Raw genomic sequence first — 18,274 nt, 5'->3', positions numbered from 1 at the left:
AAAAGCCTGTATGTATGAGAGACATGAATAAATTACTAATATCTTTTGAAAGGAATTTTAATAAACTACTACGTAAATCGACTCATGTGGTAACGGTAGACTCAAATAGAATAGAAATAGAAATAGAATAGAATTTCGTTAAGTACTATCGTTTTAAAAACGCTCAGCTTATTTTATACATTATGTAATTTTATGTTAAACATTTTTTAAATATTTCTTTTAAACAATAATAGGTAAGATAAATTAATGATTAAGAAAATTTCACCTATTTAAAAAAAAAATGATCTAAACCAATTTAAAAAAAAAGAAGAAAACTGGATGTTTACACGCTACATCCAAAGTATTTATATAACAATAAATGAACAGATGAACAGATTAGTTTAACATTATATGTAAACTAAAATATACGTATGTGTAAGAGAAAAAAGTCTTTGGTTAAATGTATTTGTACGGATTGAAGTCATGGAAATTTTACTAAGGTTATTAAATCAGGGACTTTTTCAAGCTTACAAAACAATTTAAATTAATCAATTATTTAAAATACAAAAAAAAATCAGAGAAAATAAACAATTTGTAACGTTCAATTTAACATTAAGTATCATTTCTTGAAACGACACTTATGATGTTTCAAAAATATTAAATAAAAAAAAAAATGAATAATATATTTAATCATCCAAGCATATATAAATATTTTCAGTTAGTATTGTAATTTTTCTTATGAATATTCCGGAAGTCTCTAGATAGTTCAGTCAGTGGAGAGGAAAAAGGGTCGATTTTTGACCAAAATTAGTATAGGTTAGGGAAGTACATGGGGTTAAAGATTAAAGTAACTAGTTAATATGCGACTGGATAAAAGGCGGCCGTTCAAAGGTAGTAAAAATCGGTTTTTCAATTTTGTAGGCCAAGGTAAACTTCCTAGGCAAAAAAGATCTGAATAAAATTTGTGGGCATTTGTAGTACCTATAATTTAACAACTTAAACGTTGAATCTCGTTGAGTAGTTACTGAAAAAAACCTTTACAAATGGCCGTCTTTTGCAAAGTCAATATTTATTTCAAAATAACTTTTTTACTATTTTTATTGTTTTAAAAGTTAGCAGAGTACGGTAAGTACATAAAATCCGACTATATCTAAAATAATATGTAAAAATTGACAGAGCGATAGTCATAATTTTTTCTAGCTACCCCCGTTTAAAAAAAAAGTGGTCTCGATCTATTCTAATTCGCGGAGATAGAGCTTTTATCGCACTCCGCCGATTTGAAGTTACGAATTCAGCTTTCTTCACGTGCGTCTGCCGCAAACCACTTTCCCCTCTACGACTACCGCGCGAGCACGCTCTATTTTTCGATCATTTCTTCGAAGATATTTAAAAACGATTTACATTAATTTTTGGTCTAAAACTTTTCATCATTTGAAAGGAAAAGTCTTGAAGTCCACTTGAAATAAGCCCGAAGAAAATCTTAAAGGCCAAAATAATTACAGTTGCCTGAAGAGTCTTTTTATAAACATATTTCAATATTTTTAGAAATGAATAAACCAATTTTTGCAATAAATACTGAGTTTGCAAAAAACCGCTATTTTAACGGTTTTCGACTTTTTTCCAGTAACTAATCAACGAAATTCAACGTTTAAGGACTTAAATTATAAGTACTGCCAATGACCACAATTTTTATTTAGAACCTTTTCCCCTAGAAAGTTTACCTTGGCCTATAAAATTGAAAAACCGATTTTCACCACCTTTGAATGGCCTCCATTTTGTCCAGTTAGCGAAAATTTTGTCCATATAAACAAGTTATACATACCCTAATCTACAACCCCATGTACTTGCCTGAATACTACCAATTTTTTAGCAAAAGATTTCCGGTTAACTGGACTAAGATATCCCATGCAGCTTTATGGATTCGTGACTGGTAGGCAGCTGTGTCCCTTGTTCGTGATGTGTTAATAAAGTGTAATCTTGTACAGACTCAGGCCAATTATTCCTGAGAGGTGTGGTTAATTGAAACCCAAGCACCAAAAAACACCGGTATCCGTAATCTAGTATTCAAATCCTAATAAAAGCAACCACCTTTGTTAGGATTCGAACCTGAAAACTCTTAACTTCATAATCAACTGATTGAGGACGATAAGTTTTACCATTAAACCAACCCAGTGGGTCATTACTGTAATGAAAATTTATAAGAAGCTGAAAACCAAGAAGTTTAGAATCTCTTCTTAATAAATATTCTCTTTTTCAGTTTAGCCTCCGGAACCACCTTAAGGTATTACTTCAGAGGATGAATGAGGATGATATGTATGAATGTAAATGAAGTGTATTCTTGTATAGTCTCAGGTTGACCACTCCTGAAATGAGTGGTTAATTGAAATCCAACACCAAAGAACACCGATATCCACGATCTAGTATACAAAAGTAACCAACCACCTTTACTAGGATTTGAACCTTAAAAATCATGACTTCGAAATCAGCTGATTTGCGATGACAAGTTTAACCACTATACTAACCCGGTGGGTCTCTTAATGAATATAAAAATAATAAGTAATTGTATACTGTAGTGAAGCACAATATTTAATTTTTTTTTCATAGTTACAGACAAGAGCCAAGGAAGATTTCCCAGTTTTTAATGAGAAATGAATTTTTAATATGTAAAAAATATCACATCTTTACGGGATTCAAACCCAGAATATTCCGGATGAAATATTGAGGCGCTACCCGAGGTCGGCATTGTAATTTCTCTATTTCCGAATTAAAAAATTTTTATTTTTGGGTTTTTCATTTTAATTAAATAATAACAAAATTCACCAACAGAGAATATTTGTAGTACATATAATGAATGACAAAAACTTTATAAACGATCTAATATTAAGACATTGACAGATATTCAACTGAAAAAAATTATTATATATAATTTCGACTAATTTTGAAGTATTACTAAAATATGTAATGAATTGAAGGTAACGTACCACATAGAAAAACATTATTTATATAATCAACTTCCACAATAATCAGATAAGATTTGAAGCTATAATGTTTTCATTTGTCTAATTTACTGTTAAACATATATTCATATATTAAATTATTCATATTATTAATCATTTATATTTAATATTATTTTATTTATATTTTATTTCAAATAAATTGTTCATTTTGTGAAGCTGCTCGGTTGAGATTTTACAATGACTTCCCTCTGTCCGTTCAAGCAAATACTATCCCAGTATTTGCGTCCATTTTGAATCAATAGCTTGCAGATCTGCTCATTTCTGAGATTATCTATCATTAAAATGAAATTATTTTTTTATTACTTTCGGTCGCACGGTGGGATTGGGTGTAAAATTGATTTTTCTTTACGTTTTGAGGTATAAGGAGTACGAAAATACCATTCACTTAAAGCGAGGTTTCCTTAGTTACCTAAGTTTCAACTTTGAGGTATCTCCGTCGCAGCTTCGCACGCTCTAATTGATTACTTGCGTTTTAAGTCGCGGTTAATTTTTTTTATTTTCTGTGTTTTAGTCAAGTAGCCGGAGTTGACGCAGCCAGTTGCGTTGCACATACGGTAACAGTGGTAGTGACTGTGTTGTTTCAGCCGCCGAAATGTTTTTACGCATTTATCTGAAGGGTTTTTGAAAGTCCAAATATTCTGAATACCTCGTTTAGTATAGTAGAAAATGTGGAAATTTTGCAGTCATTCAAAATATTTTTATCTTTCTTCACCCATTTCAAGGTCGAATTTCAAAAAAATTTACAAATTGTGTTTTTTGGATATTCGCATGAAGATTACCCATGCCAAAATTCAAGTTTATATCTTCATTTGTTACCGAAAAATTAAAAAAAAATAACCGAGTTTCAAACAAAATTCAAAAATCAATTTTAACCCTTTAAACTCGCAAATTAAATTTTTAGATATTCACATGTAGATTACACACACAAAAAATCAATTTGATATCTTCATTTGTTACGGAGAAATAAAAAAAAAAATCTGATTTGGGCAGTACATGACTTCCTTGTACGCCTATTAAATTACATGTACACTTTTTGATTCACTTTTTGGACACTTTTGGTTCAGTCGCTTGCAATCAAAAAGAGAGGTGCACTAGATGTTATAACCATCCTAAATCCAAAATTTCAACATTCTACGGCTAATCGTTTTTGAGTTATGCGAGATAAATAAGTATATACAGACGTCACTCCGAAACTAATCAAAATGGATTCAGGGATGGTCAAAATGGATATTTCCGTTGAAATCTGAAAACCGAAATTTTTTGCGATCGCAATACTTCTTTTACTTCGCAAAAGAAGTAAACAATACTAAATTTCATTGTTACTTCATTTTATCCCTTTAAATTCGAAATTTAAAAACACCCTTTCTTAGTGTACACTTTATAACAATATAAATTCTTTTTTTTTCTTGATGTGCTATGAAGTGTCGTTATCAGCGCCCGGACACAATATTACTATCGTAAGCAATTAAAAGTTAACATAAAAATTATACTGAATCAAACAATAAAAAACAATATTGAAAATTAAATGTAGAATAACAAAACTGGATGAAAGACATAATCATCATAATAATAATCAAACATTTGTTTGATAATAATCAAACAGATGCACAGTCTTAAGAAACACTTTAGATTAAATAGCCGTATCATTTCCTAAAATATCTCTGATATCAGCCCCAAAATATTTTTGACGAAATGCCGCATAACAGACACAGTCTACAGGTATGTGGTGTACCGTTAATTGGCAATCGCAGCGAACACAAACAGGTTCGTCTCTCCGAGTCATGAGATGTCCATGATTTGAGTTTAGTGTGCCTTATTCGCAAACGGTAAATAATAACTTCTTCTAGTCGGTTGCTCCTGGATGATGTGTCCCACGGCAACACATTGACCTTAACTGGCCGAAGGGTACAATTTAACTGAATATGTAAACAATTTTCATCAATTTATCTGCAGTAGTTTTTGCTGGGCGTTGATTATGAATGATTCACTTGTTATTTTATATACATATATAAAATATTTATATACCCATATATATGTCTAAGAATTAAAGTTATGGCTCAAAATTCTCCAAAACTACCGCATCAGTTTCATTGAAATTTATTCATGCTGTAGTGGTGTATCTGAAGTTGTGCATGTAAAAATTTCATTTAAGATTGGTTGTGTCGTACTTCTGTTACGCTCAATTTAATGTCGACAATAGGCAACATAATTTCAAATTGAGATATTTAATTTAATATCAAACTGAGAAATAATTTAATTTTCTTATAAACAGAAAATATATTTTAATATTAAATAAATAAAAGATTATACCTTCTTTTAGTTTCCTCATTTAATTTATAATTTATATATTTTTTATATTACACAAAGTGATTTTACAAAAAATATTATACAAAATAAAATAAGGAAAAGTCGATATTCTTTGCAGAACTGCGCAAAAATTTTTATTTATCTGTGTGTCCCTCAGTTCCTACGAGCGTCATTTCGTCAATTTATTTTTATTTATTAATTCATTCAAAAAATTAAAATTTTTCATCCCAAATACGTATGTGTGGTGAAACTATGAGGAAAACAAAATTTTATAATCTAACTGATTATATAACTAAAGGGATTAAATTGATTAAGTGCAACGCATTCAGTATCTGGACGTGTACACGCTTAAGAAAAATTACAAATATTTGTAAATACAATTGTAAATTACAAATATTATTATATATTTCCTATGAAAATGGGGGAAAAATACACACATTTATATCTATTCTGTAAATAGATTATATTGATGCAATGTTTCTATGCAGCTTTCATACAATTTAACTTATATTGTACAAGTTAAAGGATCAGGAATTCAAGTGCAGAAACATAATTGCAACTAATAAAGATGAAATGTCTCTCTAGTGCAGTCAATATTCGATAAAGGAATGACACATGAAGGTAAAATTTAGAAAAATTAGATTTTATAATTTCCATCCCACTTTCAGAAATTCAACCAGAAATATTTCATCAAAACCTGTATGATCTTGGACAATAAGAGATTGCACATCCATACATACACGAGCGCGCGAAATTTGCGTGATAAAACTCGATATCCTTTGTAATATGATATCTTACATGCAATATTTTACAAATTGATAACGGTTAATTTAGTTAATCATCGTGTATAAAATGATATTAACACTATATTTAATATATAATTAACGCTGAAACCAAAAGACTGTATATGAATTGCGGATTGTATTGAAAGGTAATGAACAGTATCATAAATCGATTGAACCGAAATCAGTAATTCAGTCGCTGAGGCTTGAAGGATTATTTAAATAATACAGTTTACCACTTAAAAGCTCTATAATCTTCCGTTCCATCGCACAATACAAATAAATTTCAAAATAGACAATGTTTATACTCTAATGAATGTATCATCTGAAACCAGCTCAATAACAAAGCAAATATTTAATAAAATTAAGTAAATAATCCTATTAAAAAATAGTAATTCGCTTGAAGTATTCTGAGGCACACAATTAATTACTTTAATACATACGTATATATGAACAGAATGAACAAACTTATTTATTTTTCAAACCAAATATTTATGGATTTTTACTTATTTATTTTTTTTTTTACAATTTACAGTTTTTTTATTTACACTCAGTTCCAATTAACCAAAACTATAAATAAAATTGATTAAAAAAAATAAGTGACATGCAAAGAAAGGTCTTCATTAAAATTTCTCAAATAATCATATATGCTTTTGTATACTTATCTTAAACAGTGCATTTAAATATATAACAATGATAAGCCCAAAGAACATTGATCCAGTCCAGAACATAAAAAAGAAGACAAAGAAAATACCAAATTTAGTTTACAAAATCCCATAAAGAATAAAAAAAAACAAACCAAACGAAGAGATATTGAAATAAAAAAAATAATAAAACCAACAAAAGTAAATGGCGAAACGAAACAAAACACTGACGATGCATAAAATCGTAAGGTAGAGTCACCCCAAATCTCGAAGAACCTCACAGATTCAACATGTCAGCCGCATCAAGCGTCTAACGTCTAATCTTGAAGGTTAACTGCGAGCCATTTCACATGTCCAATAGTTTCACTTTGTATTTGTACCGAAACGCCATATCTTCTCTCGAACACTTCCTCTCATATCACCATATCTCCTATACCATCTGACACACAAATAGTCATGTTTCTCAGTCTTTTTCGCAAACCACGGTGCTTGTGTAATACTACTCATTAATGTGTTCTTAGAATCGCTGTACGATGTCAATATTACTTTCTTTCTTAAAATGAATGAATTTTATTATTTATTAATGTTCTTAAAGAATTCTTATCGTTTTTTTTTTCTTTTACTTGATATCGTTATATAATCTTGTGTGTGGGATATGAAAATGGAATTTTGTAGCGTATATGAAATGCCACGTCTGACCGGGATTCGAATCCGGGACCTCCGGATGAAAGACCGAGAAGCTGTCACTCCGCCACGGAGATCGGAAAATAAACGAGCAAAGCAAACAAGAATATATAAAATAAATAATTAATTTTTTAAAAAATAAATAAAAACAAATTATAATAATGAAAATAAAAATTTTAAAGGTGAACATACTCGTAAGAGGATAATAATAAAAATAGATTTATATCTTACAATAAAATTTGATGATTATTATACTTTCAAGATAATTCAAATAAAATGAATCGGTACAAAATAGTACTTCAGAGAATGTTTCAATAGGAATCCTGAAAAGATAATTATTATCACTATAAAAAGAAGATGTGTAAATACATCAATTTCTTTAAAAAGTCTTTAAAAAATGTCTACTCTGTATTCGTCAAAGTAGAATCACATCGTATCGTTCAGTTTTCTTATACAACATTTTTTTCCTTCTTTCTCTCTTCAACTTCCATTATCGATATCACTTTTTCTAACTCTTTATTTCCTTTTTTTTTTATTTAAGTATAAACTCGTTCTATATCTTTCCTAAAGCTCTCGTACCATTCATTTTGATAAACTTTTTCTCGCATTTCCTTCCAATCATTCCCCTTCTATTTCAAATATTTCACTCTCTTTTCTTTTCGTTTATATTGTAGATGGGTATGTATGCGCGCGGGTACGTCTCTTCTCTCTCTCGCTCTCTCGCTCTATCTCTCTCTCTTTCTCTCTCTCTCTGTGTGTGTGTGTGTGTTTTTTGTTCCGGTGTATTTTAGGAACATACAAAGACGTAAGTATACAATGTCTTTGAACAGAATAAGCGCAGTAGCATTATTACTTAACACTCTATTTCACTGAAAGGCTAAATTAATATTAGGCTTGTTGAAAGAGCTTGTTTTTACTTTATTATCAACCTAAATTACTTCAAATAATAAGCAATAAAATTTAAGTAATACTATGCCATAGTAGTCGAAGATTATTGTTTGGAATTAATCTACTAGGCTTAAGTTATATAAATTAAAAAATTAATTTTTGTTTTTAGAATAATCAAGACTATTATATTTTTATTTATTTTGGTAAATTCTAGATGGAAATATTCTAGATAAAATGCGTAACGACACAAACCGAAAATCAGTAAATCTCGTTCCAACTGATAAAATTAAATAAATTTTTAAATTAAACTATTAGGGATAAAAATAAAGAGAAAGTTCTTACAATAATAGTTCGAAAAACACATTTTTGTCGAATTAAAGGTACCAGAATACTATAGTTTAAATTTTAGCGCAAATTGTTACTAAATATTTCATTTTCGCTCATGATTGCTAATTTTATAACCAAATTTTAAACGTATGCTAAATAAATAAAATTGAAAACAAATTAAGTATGAAAATTACTTCAAATTTTATTTGCTTTAATTTTTGTCCCTCAGAAAGTTTTTATTTCATTTATAAAAGAAAACGTTTCCTAGAAATAAAAGAAGGAAACTTTGAAATTTCGTAAAGCTTTTTATGAAGAATTTTTTTTTTAAATGTATACTTAATCAAAAAGTTAATTATTATTTATCAATAGGTTAACAACTAAAATAAAAAAAACAAAGTTTAAACCCTCATTACCGTTTGAAAAAAAATTCTTCCATAAAAGATAAAATAAATTTATTCTAGAAATCTTATTTTGCAGAAACGACAAACTTTTTCATTGTAAATTTTCAAAAGTGATCAGTTTTGCGAAAGATATAACAAATTCGTCGTTCAGTATAATCCTCTAAAAAAAGTCCATTTAATTTTAGCTAGTGAATCAAAATGATATTAGTAATTTTTTTTTGATCTTATATATTAAAAAAAAAAAAATGTGCTGAAACCTATTTCTAGTCCGTCTGGACGTTATACTGGACGGATTTTTATTCTGCTTGGAATGACCCTCATATATGTCATCAAGTGTCATCGGACCGCAAATTTGAGTCTCATCTGATTATCCTTAAAAAAAATCCTCATTTATGAATGAGTCAATGCTATTTCAAACCAAAGAGTGCCATATCAAGCAAAATAAAAAAAAATCAGCCCGATACGTTCGATGAACGTCTGGACGGATTGGAAATAGATTTTGAGCACGTATTTTAACTGTAGTGGGAAAGGTAAGAAAAACACAACGGGTTTGGTGGTGAGACGTGTTGTAAATGGAATAGGTTTTTATCCGTTTTTTTTTTTAAATATAAAATTACTTTGTAATATTAACACTGCGGAGCAGCAAGGTACCACTAGTTTATATTTAAATGAATAACAGAGACACAGAAAGGGTGTTCCGGGAGGTATTCGCCTCGCTTCAAGAACTGATCCAGGACATCAAAATGAGCAAAAAATTTCATATCGATACCTATTTTGCTTTGTTTTCTGTTGGATGCCATTTTGTGATTTTCAAAAAAAAAAATTATTTCTCAGGAACGGGTTAACACCGACTTTAATTAAATTTGGCAACTCTAAGACTAGTGTCTTGTTCTACAAAATAAAAAATTTTGAAAATATCACCTTCAAAAATGTAAAAATGGCGACCATCTTAATTTTTTAATCTTCAATGTCTGTAATTATTTGTTTGACCAAATTTTTACTTATTACGAAATTTATTAAGCATTTTATTTTGAACAAAATGACACCTCATTTGTAAAAATCCGTTGACAAAAGATCGAGATATTGTGAAATTAGCACGACGGTACGCTTTCGCAACCGACCGGGTTGGTCTAGTGGTGAACGCGTCTTCTCAAATCAGCTGATTTGGAAGTCGAAAGTTCCAGCGTTCAAGTCCTAGTAAAGTCAGTTATTTTTACATAGATTTGAGTACTAGATCGTGGATACCGGTGTTATTTGGTGGTTGGGTTTCAATTAACCACACATCTCAGAAATTATCGGACTGAAACTGTACAAGACTACACTTCATTTACACTCATACATATCATCCTCATTCATCCTCTGAAGTTTAATCTGAAAGGTAATTACCGGAGGCTAAACAGGAAAATAAAAGTACGCTTTTGCACCTAATGCATGCTAATAATATTTTGCTGTTTTTATTTCCTCCACAAAAGGCAATAAAAATTATTCATAACAAATAAAAGTAAATTTTAAAAAATTATTAGTTTGCATTACGGGACGAAAGCGTACTGCCGGGTTAATTGTCTGCAATAACTCGATTGTTTGTCAACGGACTTTTAGAAATAAGGTGTCATTTTGTTCAAAATAAAATGCTTAATAAATCTTGCTTAAGTAAAAGATTTATCAAACAAATAATAATAAAGATATTGAAGATTAAAAAATTAAGATGGCCTCCGTTTAGAGATTTTTAGAAGGTAACATTTAAAATTTTTTTTTACTTTTTAGAATAAGGCACTACTCTTAGATTTGCCTAATTTAAATCAAGTAGGTTTACCCGTTCCTGAGAAATAATATTTTTTGTTGAAAATCATAAAATGGCGTCCAACAGGAAAACAAAGCAAAATAGGACTTCTGTCGATATTAACTTTTTTGCTCATTTTGGTGTGTCCTGGTTCAGTTCCTGAAGTTTGGCGAATACGTCTAGGAAAACGCCGTATAATTTTTTTTTTTAATTTATAGACAAAATTTTATAATATATACCGTACCTCTTAGCTAGAGGTACGGTATACCTCTAGCTAAATTAAATCATTCGCTTAGCTATGAAAATTGTGAAACAAACAAGTTATCTATTAAATATCCATATCTCGAGAACATTTACCTTGATCTTGACAGATGAGAAATCAAAATAAAATTTTGCCAAATATTTAATTCTTATTAAGAGGAAACGTGGCTATCTCTTACTAAATGAAAAATGCGGCTGAAAATTAAGACCCATTCGCAGTTTCTATCTTATTTCTCACCCAGCAATGGATTTACGCGTATTTAGCTAACTGTATGCCAAAAATCTAACTCGCAGTTTAAATAAATATGATACCAATAGATTCATTTAGTTTAGTCAAATAAATCCTGTCAGAGGACCACAAATACACGTACATTCTAATTTCTGTATAAAGAATACAATGATAGTAATAATTATATCAAGCCGTGTATTTCAAATGATTTCTGATTCTAGTGTATAAAATACGTAAAGATCTGTATGAAGCTATTTTTAATCTCTATATATAATTTTTAATTATTAACCTCTGATAAAAAAAATTACGTTAAATAATAATTCAATAATAAAAAAATATATATATGAAAAAATATCAGAAGTTATCAATAAAATAATATTTTATGTACTTTTCATTTTAAAAAAAAATGTGTATATCTAATTTAATAGACATAAAAGAAAGTCATGTGGTGCCCACTCAATTTTTTTTTTAATAAAACTCAAGTCATAAATAACTGAACATGTTTTTAGAAAAAAAAATATATTAAATTTTTTAAAAACTCAGTAATTTCACGAGTTAGTTCTAATAAAGAAGGTTTTATAGAATGTTAATACAGTATTTTAATTAATATAAACGAAACATTCACAACTAGAATCCATATGCGAGTAATTTTCGTAGTTAGGCTTCATGTTACTCAATATAATAAAGGACAATGAGGTCAGATGCATCTAATGAAACATAAATAATGCAGAATTTCTCTCTAGAGAGTTAAAATTACACTTGGTAATTGAAGGAAAGGCATATACCAACAGTAACCGATCTTACCACGTCACACTATAACAGTACAGTATTATACAATTAAAAATGTCTACTTTATTAAGGGAAAACACAGAGTTTATATTTCAGTAATTATTTTTTAATTTCAGAAATGTAATCTTGAACTTCAAATAAAGAATTTTATATAGTTTAAATATCAATCTATTTCCCTTTCTTTAATACAAAATATTTTAAATAAATTATATTGAGAACTAAATCAGCATGAAAACAACTTTACAACCCCAGAAATTTTTTTTTTTTTTAGTGAGAACATTTTATTAAAAACCATAAATAGATCTACATCAATTTAGATCTTCATGCAATTTGCGTGCCTTAAAGCACTTTCATTTTATAAATTTCAATATCACGGGGTCTATGGTCAAAATGTATCGATTCGAATAATCTGAAAGCTTTACCAGGTGAATATTTTAAGAATAAGAAGCGGAATCTTCAATCTTATTTTATCTTAACTTACTACATATTACTTAGTTTTAAATAAGGTTCGTGTGTGTATGTTTTCCTGTAGTATAATACCGCTAATAATTAAACTGTTTTTGTGGTACAAATTAATATCTTTTAATATTATAATTTTTTTTTTTTCAAATATATATTACTACTATAGGATAAGATAAGGTAGCACAGGTTTAGAAAATCTATTTGTATAAAGATTCAAAGTACAGACCTTTTAATGCAGGATATATACCTGTTATAACAAATTTCAATTCAGTGATAGGCTGACTAATTATCAGTTATTTATTTTTGTACCTGCCGTGTACTGAAACCTTTTATTCGGAAAGATTCTACATAAACCCCAGTTGATTGTCATTAATAAAACTTTCGTAGCATATCCTCAACAATTAACGAATACCGATTTTAATTGGTTCAGAAATTCTAACTGGTATAAAAATTAAAGGAAATTGATCTGAATCCCATAATTACGGATTGCATTCGTTTAATATTAGTCATGTGCCTTAATCAACTTGAAAAGCGCCTAGTTATTAAATCTTTGACTATAATTCCAACCAGCACTCTCTCATATATACTAACTATTGAATAAATATATATTTTTGTCTTACACAGGTATGCATTACTTGGAGAATAACTTTAAATATACAGTATCAGTTCAAGAGAAAGAGAAATAATTTGGGAACTGGTTTTTGTGTTTGAAATGAAAAAAAAAAATTAATACAAAAATATGTCAGAAAACGCTTTGTTCTCGAGTTACGGATAGCGGAAATTTTCGCTCGGATTTCAGTTCCCCCAGTAGAATGAGATCGTATTGAAAAATCAAATAAAATACGTCTGAGAACTGTCTGTATCATCTGTGGTTATCATGATAACCAACGTAAAAAGGAAAACGTTTGAGACGAAAAAGAACAACTTAACAATTTTGTTAAATGGTGTAATAAATGCGTAAAATTTTATTATCAAAACTTGCACAGAATTTAATTTTGAGAAAATTTATGTAATAAAGTCTATGAAAACAAAAAAAAAACTATATTATTAAAAACAAATCGGAACAAAAATAGAAAAATATAAGAATAGTCAAAAATTAAAAACAGCTGTTTTTAGAGCAATACATTTAGACATTCGAAAAATAAAAATATTTTTAATTTATTTTAAAAGAAAATAATGACTTTGGTTTAAACTGTATTAATTTGCAATAAATATTCGGGAATTCCACCACTGACATATATGCAATTTTCAACTCGTTATCTTACATTTTCTGTCCTAACCTTATGATGTCTTCGCATTTCTTGATAAGGCAGCAGCCATTAGAATCCGAGCTGTCGTTTCATTACGTTATCTACCTTTTTTTATTTTTCCTGTTTAGCCTCCGGTAATTACCTTTCAGATAATACTTTGAGGATAAATGAGGATGATATGGGTGAGTGTAAATGAACTGTAGTCCTGTACAGTCTCAGTTCGACCATGCCTGAGATGTGTGGTTAATTGAAACCCAACCACCAAAGAACACCGGCATCCACGATCTAGTATTCAAATCCGTGTAAAAATAATTGGCTTTACTAGGACTTGAACGCTGGAACTCTCGACTTCCAATTCAGCTGATTTGGGAAGACGCGTTCACCACTAGAACAAGCCGGTGGGTTACGTGTATTTACCTATTACTTTTATACCTCGCATTTCATTCATCATCAGAAACAGTAATCTGATGGACTAAGGTCCGGTTATTTAGGGTGGCTAATTTACCGGCCCTCTACGTTCGATCCATTTACCAGTAAAGTTTTCATCTAAGAATTTTCTTAATTCATTCGTCAAATATGTTGTTGCTCCATCAAGTTAATCGTACATTTCAATTCGTTTCGCCAATAAGAAATCGTCAAGCATTGTGAGAAATTCATTGTTTAAAAATTCCAGATAGGGCCTATAGATTGGTTGTCGCCACATTAAACGTTCACCGAAAATAGTTGCCGCAGATTTGATTCATGTCCAGCATGTGGGTTTTCTCCAGACCACCAAGGTAATTCCGTGTGTTGTTTATACCATTACAGGTAAAAGTAGCTTCATTCGAAAATAATATGGACAGAATTAAGTGATAATTATTGTTAACCCATTAAAAAAACTGCAATAGTCTAGCATAGTGACTAAGCTGGGTGTGTTGAACTTTCTGAACATGATGATAAGGATGCAGTCCGTGGGAATCTTACGTTCTGCATACTGTATTTCTTGGGGTGTTGAATCGTGTAGAAATTCACCCGCTCGTTGTAGAACTAACCTGTACCACCTAAAGAATGTTTCTCTTTCATCACCATGCACCGGTTGACTTTCATAACATAGAACGCTGGAAAGTGTACCATTCTCCAGAATATTATTAAAAATTCTACATAATTTCTCATAATTTAATTTTAATTCTAATAATAATAAAAACTTTACAGTTTGGAACTACACGTCCAGGACACTTATACGGGTATTCTTCCACTACAGCTGGAGCACTTCCATCGCAAAAACCATACACAAGAAACATATTCTGCATAAGTGAAGAGACTTGGCATTTTTCAAACCAAAGATTTTAAAACGAACGGATTTCACTTTTAAAAATTCAGATTTAACTGTAAAATGTATGTACAGTTTAGAGTTCAACAAACACAAAAACACTACATAGCTTACTTCTCAAAAATATTTAAACACGATCAACGTTATGTCAAAAACAACTAGACCTCCTAAAATTTATTATATTACACATAACCACATTTTTATGACAACAGTGAGTAGTATTCAAATTAATTTCGATACATACAGTTAGTGCTGCCGACCAAATTTTTCAAAGATCAAATTTATCGTACTAAAATAGTATATTTCTGTTTATTTTAGTAGTTTTATTTATAATAGTAAAAGTTGATATTTTTTGGTTTTTCAGTCTTTATTACATCAATTTTCTCAGAATTAAATTTACCGCAGAATTAAATTCTTTTTATAATATCATTTAGATCTTATTAGTAATTTAACAATGTTATTGTACCCACCGGGCTAGTCCAGTGATTAACTCGTCAATGTAAATCAGCTGATCTCGAAGTCGAGAGTTCTAAGGTTCAAATCCTAGTAAAGGTTACTTATACGGATTTGAATACTAGATCGTGGATACAGGTGTTCTTTGGTGGTCGGGTTTCAATTAGCCAAACTTCTCAGGAGTGGTTTACCTGAGGCTGTACAAGACTACACTTCATTCACATTCATAAATTATCATCCTCTTAAGTAATACGGTGGTTCCAGAGGCTAAACAGAAAAAAAACTATGTTATTGTACTTCAAACCTAAAAATAAGTGTTGAAAACTAAGCGAGATATGGTTCTTGAACTTATGTTATTCGATTTTTCCGATCAAAAAACATAAGAGACCGTTTAGTTTATTACTTATAAATAAGGTGGTTAAAATTTCAGGTTGATCAAATTTCACTGAGGGAACTGAAATCCGGGCGAAATTTTTCTCTAGCCGTAAGACGGTAACAAAGCGTTTTTGGACATATGTTTGTATGAATCTTTCCTTATTTCAAATTCTGAAATCTTTTTTTCTTTTTCTCTTTAGCCTCCGGAACCACCGTAAAGTATTACTTCAGAGGATGAATGAGAATGATATGTATGAGTGTAAATGAAAGGTGGTCTTGTATAGTCTCAAGTTGACCATTCCTGAGATGTGTGGTTAATTGAAACCCAACGATCAAGGAACACCGGTATCCACGAACTAGTATTCAAAATTTCTAGAACCAAATTATTTCCCTTTCCTCCCGAATAACTCTGTATATTAATAATTTTATAATGCTAATTTAGATTTATTTTTGAGTAAAAAGTTAGTTTTGCTCTGATGCCCAAATATCAATACTATTACAAAAAAAAACTGTTGTAAACTTGACATCATAGTACATAGTAGTTCAAAATTTTGTAAAAGATTATTGTATTAAAAATTAGGAAATCCTCTCTTGAAAAGAATTTTAATATTAGCATAAATTAGTACAACTTTTATTGATTAATATTATGTTAATAAACAGTATATAACTAACTATCAGTGTAACTAGACATTTGTAATAAAATTATTCTAGTGTAAATTAACAAACTGATGAACCGGGACGAAAAACAATCAGTACCCCTGAGCAGTAATTATTCTCATTAATGAATGAAAATTACATCATAATTAGTAACACAGGTGACATATTTAAATGAGTGCTACAAAATAAAAATCTATTACGACTTTAATTTTCCTATACCATTTCAATTAATTTTAATTGAATAACATTTTTTATCTCATTTTCACAAGTAAATCTTTTTTTTTGCAATAAAAATTTTTTTTATGTAGGTATATGATGTTTAGTTTACTATTCTTTTATATTCATCTAAAAAATTTACCTAATTTTAAACAAATTACACTGATAATTATCGTGATTATTAGATTATTTTTCACAGAAATATAGTAAATTAATGTGGATAGAATTTAGCGTGCAAAAGAAAAAGACGATGGTTTAAAAAATTCTAAAAAAAGATTCGTTTCTGCGAGGAGTGTGGATGTTTTTAAAGGTGTAACATTTTCAAACTCAAAAATTAACGAAAAAATAAAAATATTCGAACATTTAGATACTTGTTTTTTTTCTCAGAGAATTCATCAGCGTTTTTTGTTATGTATAAAGAATTAAGTAGCCTTTTATTCCAAATATATATTTTATACTTGTATTAAATTAACGTAATACTTCGCTTTGTACAGAATAATAGTTTGACCTAGGAGAAATAAGGATCTTTATACGAGTCACTTTTTATGGAAAGTGACTCAACGATGAAAATATTTTTCCTATTTATTTCAAATTAAATTGAAAAATTCTTTTATAGATAATATTATCCAATAGAGTAATATTGATTTTATATTGAAGTAATATTTTTCACTCTATGGAATGAATATCTAAAACTATCAATTACTGATCTTCAATTAAACGAAGAAATAAAACCAGAAATGAGAGAAGTTATGTATCTAAAAATGGTATTTAATAAGGAGAGGAAAGTTAAGCTGATATTGTAGGATAATTAAAGTGTGAGAAGTCATCAGAGCAATGAATTCAGTTTGGTGGGATAGAATTGTGTCAAAAAAGATGAAAGAAAGAAGTTACATAATCATGACGAAGAGTGTGATGTGGTTTAAAAGCTTTATGAATAAAAAAAAAATAGATCTAAAGTTTTAGTAACAGAAATGGATGTCCTTAAATGGAGTATAAGAAAAACTAGGCCAAACCAAGTAAGGAATGATTGGATGAAAGAGAAAATACATATGGAAAGAGATATCGTCGATGATGTCCAAGAAAGGCAGTTGAATTGGTTTGGTCACGTTAATACAATGATTGACACTTGATTTCCTAAGAAAACTTTACAAAAGATATTTGCGCAAAGAAGAAATACTTTGCTGTAGGAATGTTGTTGAAATTGCAGTGAAAAACAAAATCCTTGAAATTGAAGATGACAGACAAAAAATGGATACATTTTGTAAAGAAGTGATGACAGGAAATAAAAAAATCTGATGTAGACACCATATGACTTCCTTGTACTCTTATTAAATTACATACATACAATTTTTTTTTTAATGAAAAGTACATAAATTTTATTTCATTAATAACTTCTGTTATTTTTTCTTATTTTTTTTTTTTTTTTTATTGCTATTATTGAATTATTATTTATCGTAATCTTTT

The 18,274-nt window shown here is 29.3% G+C and overlaps 1 protein-coding gene across 1 annotated transcript in view; it reads right to left on the bottom strand.

Moving 5' to 3' along the window:
* The window catches only part of Ac76E (adenylate cyclase type 2 Ac76E), a 778,210-nt gene that overhangs the window by 523,638 nt on the left and 236,298 nt on the right, over positions 1 to 18,274 (bottom strand). The window lies entirely within an intron of this gene.

Source organism: Lycorma delicatula, chromosome 6 (assembly GCF_047948215.1).
Source record: "Lycorma delicatula isolate Av1 chromosome 6, ASM4794821v1, whole genome shotgun sequence".
Lineage (NCBI taxonomy): Eukaryota > Metazoa > Arthropoda > Insecta > Hemiptera > Fulgoridae > Lycorma > Lycorma delicatula.
Note: the sequence above shows the minus strand (reverse complement) of the source record. Positions and strands in the feature narration are given on the sequence as shown.